We start from the raw sequence: 4,884 nt of genomic DNA, 5'->3' as shown, positions 1-4,884 counted from the left end.
TTTGGGCAGAGTTTTAGGTGCTGGAAAATGCATCAGCAGAGTAAAATTCCATATATCAAAAGTGTCATTACAATGGTGGCTACCATGAATTTATAGGAGATTCATGGAGCTGCAACGAGAAAGCAAATGAACCATGTGTAAAATGTGAAACATTTATAAAAAATGTGCTTAAAACTAAAGCAGCATGTGAGCTAATGGTGTGGAGGAGCGGATGTGCTGCTGTGGTGTGCGCAGTAAAGAGGGGTGGTGCAGCTAGCAATTTTTGACCATCAAATGGACAGTTTTACCCTTCTCTTGGTGTCTCCAAATTCCACTTAAATTGAAGGAAAAGAACGTGTCCTGTTGTGTCCATATCTTCAAGCTCTTCTTGAATTCTTCTAGCCATACTTCTAGTGATGGGTCCATGTCCTAAGTCATCATCTCCTTCCCCTTGAAGAGGATTTGTCCTCAAATCCAAAGCATCATCTGTATTGAATCCTGCAAAAGGACGAAGATCAGTAACATTAAAATTAGAATGGACACCATACTCGGCTGGAAGGTCTAATTGATAAGCATTATTGTTGACCTTCTTAAGGATTTTAAAAGGACCATCTCCTCTAGGACTTAATTTGGACTTCCTTTGAATAGGAAATCTTTCCTTTCTAAGATGAAGCCAAACTAAGTCACCTTCATTGAAAATGACTTCCTTTTTACCTTTATTATGATACTTAGCATATCTCTCACTTTGTTGTTGTATTTGGTTACTAATCCTCTCATGAAAAGTTTTAATGAATTTGGATTTAGAGATTCCCTCTTGATGAACAAAATCATGTGAAGAAGGTAAGGGAATCAAATCCATAGGTGTGCGAGGATTAAAACCGTATACAGCTTCAAAAGGAGAGATTTTTGTAGTTCGATGAACTACCCTATTATAAGCAAACTCCACATGTGGAAGATACTCATCCCAAGATTTGTGGTTACCCTTGAGGACTACTCGTAATAGAGTGGATAGAGATCTATTGACTACTTCAATTTGACCATCTGTTTGAGGATGGCAAGTAGTAGAAAAAGAAAGCTTAGTTCCTAATCGAGACCATAAGGTTCTCCAAAAGTGACTAAGAAATTTTGAATCTCTATCAGAAATGATGACCCGAGGTAGTCCATGAAGTCTAACCACATCTCGAAAGAATAACCTAGCCATATTGCTTGCATCATCTATCTTGTGGCATGGTATAAAATGAGCCATTTTGCTAAAACGATCCACAACCACAAAAATAGAATCAAAACCCCTTGATGTTTTGGGTAGTCCTAAGACAAAATCCATGCTAATATCTTCCCAAGGAGTTGAAGCAATGGGTAAGGGAGTGTAAAGACCATGAGGCATTGCTCTAGATTTGGATGTTAAACAAGTAATGCACTTGAAACAATGCCTTTGGACTTCTCTCCTCATGTGGGGCCAAAAGAATTTCTCTTTTAGCATGCTTAAGGTTTTATCAACCCCAAAATGCCCCATCAACCCTCCCTCATGCATTTCTTTGACAAGGAGTTTTCTTTGTGAGCCTTGAGGTATACAAATTTGATCCTCTTTGAAAAGATACCCATCTCTCACATAGAATCCTCCTTGTGGTTTTTGCAAACATTCCTCATATAAGGTGGCAAAGTCACTATCTTGAGTATACAATTCTTTTATGTTATCAAATCCAAGAATTTGAGCTCCTAAAGTGGCTAGTAAAATATTTCTTCTTGACAAAGCATCTGCCACTATATTAGCCTTTCCTTTCTTGTATTTGATAACATAAGTGAATTGTTCAATGAATTCCAACCACTTAGCATGTCTCTTTTGCAACTTGTGTTGGCTCTTCAGATATTTTAGTGATTCATGATCACTATGAATAATAAACTCCTTGGAAACAAGATAATGTTCCCAAGTTTGAAGAGCCCTCACAAGAGCATAAAGTTCTTTGTCATAGGTGGGGTAATTACAAGAAGCACCATGAAGTTTTTCACTAAAATAAGCAATTGGGTGTCCTTCTTGTAATAACACAGCACCTATTCCATGTCCAGAAGCATCACATTCTAGCTCAAAAGTTTTGGCAAAATTTGGCAGAGCTAGAATGGGAGCTTGAGTAAGCTTTTCTTTAAGTAACTCAAAAGCCTTTTGTTGTTTGTCCCCCCAAATGAAAGTAACATCCTTTTTCACCAACTCATTGAGAGGTGGAGCTAGACTAGAGAAGTTAGGCACAAATCGTCTATAGAAGCTTGCCAATCCATGGAAACTCCTAACTTCTCCTACATTCTTTGGTATGGGCCATTCTTGGATGACCTTTACCTTCTCAGGGTCAACATGAACCCCACTTTTATTGACTACAAAACCAAGAAAGATGACACTATCAACACAAAAGGTGCATTTGTCAAGATTTGCAAACAATTTATTGGTTCTAAGAATTATTAGAACAACTTTCAAATGTTTTTCATGATTTTGCAAATCTTGACTATATACCAATATGTCATCAAAGTACACAACTACAAACTTCCCAATGCAGTCCCTTAAAACATGATTCATAAGCCTCATGAATGTACTTGGGGCATTTGTAAGACCAAAAGGCATTACCAACCACTCATATAACCCAAATTTAGTCTTAAAAGCAGTTTTCCACTCATCACCTTCTTTGATTCTAATTTGGTGATATCCGCTCTTAAGATCTATTTTTGAGAAAATTTGAGCCCCATGTAATTCATCCAACATATCATCAAGTCTAGGGATGGGATGTCTATACTTTATGGTGATGTTGTTGATAGCCCTACAATCACAACACATGCGCCATTTCCCATCCTTTTTGGGCACCAACAACACTGGTACAGCACAGGGGCTGAGGCTTTTTTGAACCAAACCCTTATCTAGTAATTCTTGGACTTGTGACTCAATCTCTTTGGTTTCTTGGGGATTAGTCCTATAGGCAGGCCTATTAGGAAGAGTTGCCCCTGGTATGAAATCAATTTGATGTTCTATTCCTCTTAATGGTGGAAGCCCATTTGGAATTTCTTTGGGAAATAGATCATCAAATTCCTTCAAACGCTTTTGTATTGCCAAAGAAAGAGTATTAGTCTGAGTCTCACTAGATGTGCAGATGAGTGTTCCTTGGCAAAGAAGAAGGTATGAAGGTTGCTCAACTTGAAGTGTATTGTTTAAAGTCTTTTTATTTAAAAGAACTTCAGGTTGAGTGACCTTGTGGGAAGTAACACTGGACTCTATGACTTCTCCGCTCTGTTGTTTTGGCATTTTTTTCTTTTTCTGTTTCTTTTCCTGTTCCCTAGTGAACTTCATTTGTGCTTGATCTTGTGCCACCTGAGTAGGTGTCAAAGGTTGAAGCACAAATTTCTTGTCTTGTTTGTGCACAATTATGGTATTGGTAAGACCATGGTGTATAGTGTTATGATCAAATTGCCATGGTCTTCCCAATAGCACATGGCAAGCTTCCATAGGAACTACATCACAAACAACTTCATCTTTGAAGTTCCCTATAGATAGAGCCACTTTAACTTGATTCTTGACTGTAATGTCCCCATCTTCATTTAGCCAATGAAGTCTATAAGGTTTGGGATGGGGTATTATAGCAAGATTCAGCTTTTCAACTAGTCTGGTACTACAACAATTGTAGCAAGAACCACTATCAATAATGAGAGAACAATAGTTTTCTTGAATTTTACACCTTGTATGAAATATGTTCTCTCTTTGTGATAGTTGTTCCAGACTTGGTTGACTGCTAAGCACCCTTCTCACCATGAGAAGTTGACAATCATCCGCAAACACTTCCTCTTCTTTTTCTGATTCACTCTCACTATCGCTGGTAGGGGATTCACTTTCACTGCTATAGATGTCCTTTCCCTTTAAAAGAATAGTTCTCTTAGTAGGACATTGAGCAGCTATATGACCCCTACCTAAACACTTGAAACACTTTATATCACTTGTGCGAGTGTGTGAAGAGGACTCTTTGTTTGGCTTCTCAACTATTTTGGCTAGAGGTTTGAGGGGTTCTTTTGCTTTAGTAAATTTCGGCTCAAAGGGAGACTGAAATCTTTTGGCAGAAATTTTTCGCTGATTTTGTTGTTCTACCTTTATACACATTTGAACAAGTTCATTCAAATCTCTATAAGGTAGAAGTTCAACTTTATCCCTTATGTCCAAATTTAACCCACTCAAAAATCTAGCTAAAGTAGTTTCCTCTGCCTATGTGATCCCTGCTCTCATTATGTATAGCTTCATTTGTTGTCTATAGCCTTCAACAGACATAGACTTTTGTTGCAACCTTTGGAGCTTATCCATAAGTTCCCTTTTATAGTAAGAGGGAATGTGCCTTTTCTTGAGAGCAGCTGTGAGTTCATTCGAATATTTAATGGGAGGAAGTTGTTGTCTCAGTCTCTCTTTGACTAGAGCAGTCTACCAATACATTGCATACCCTTGAAAACTAAGGGTAGCTAGAGAGACTTTCCTTTCCTCCGACACTTGTTGACAGACAAATATTTGCTCTACTTTCATTTCCCAGTCAAGGTAAGCCTCAATGTTATCTTTCCCATGAAAATGAGGCAATACCACATTGACTTCCTTAGGAGGAGGAGGAGGATTTTCATAGTCACGCCTACGCCTTCTTGATGAAGAAGGATAGTAATCTCCTACTCTTAAGTTTTCTTGCTCACTTTGGGATTCTACACTCATGCTTCTCTCCCTATATTGAACTTGTTCATCTCTTAGCATTTTCAACTCATTAGTAACCATGGCATTGTGCAATTCTCTTTGAATCTTTTCTTGCCCTATTTTCCTTTCAATTTCTTTGAGTTGATTGACAAGAGTTTGAAAACAAAATTGTTCTTTAGGCTCCTCATTAATTCTAGGGGAATGTCTTCCAG

The 4,884-nt window shown here is 38.0% G+C and overlaps 1 pseudogene; it reads right to left on the bottom strand.

Annotated features, from left to right (window-relative positions):
- Window positions 1-283: 283 nt before the first annotated feature.
- On the bottom strand, window positions 284-4,516 carry LOC148195322 (uncharacterized; annotated as a pseudogene).
- Between the last annotated feature and the right edge of the window lie 368 nt (window positions 4,517-4,884).

The sequence above is a fragment of the Vigna umbellata genome, chromosome 7 (assembly GCF_029865625.1).
Source record: "Vigna umbellata cultivar VRB3 chromosome 7, Vumbellata_1.0, whole genome shotgun sequence".
In the NCBI taxonomy this organism is placed as follows: Eukaryota; Viridiplantae; Streptophyta; class Magnoliopsida; order Fabales; family Fabaceae; genus Vigna; species Vigna umbellata.
The sequence above is the reverse complement of the archived record's forward strand: the minus strand, read 5'-3'. Positions and strand labels throughout refer to the sequence as shown.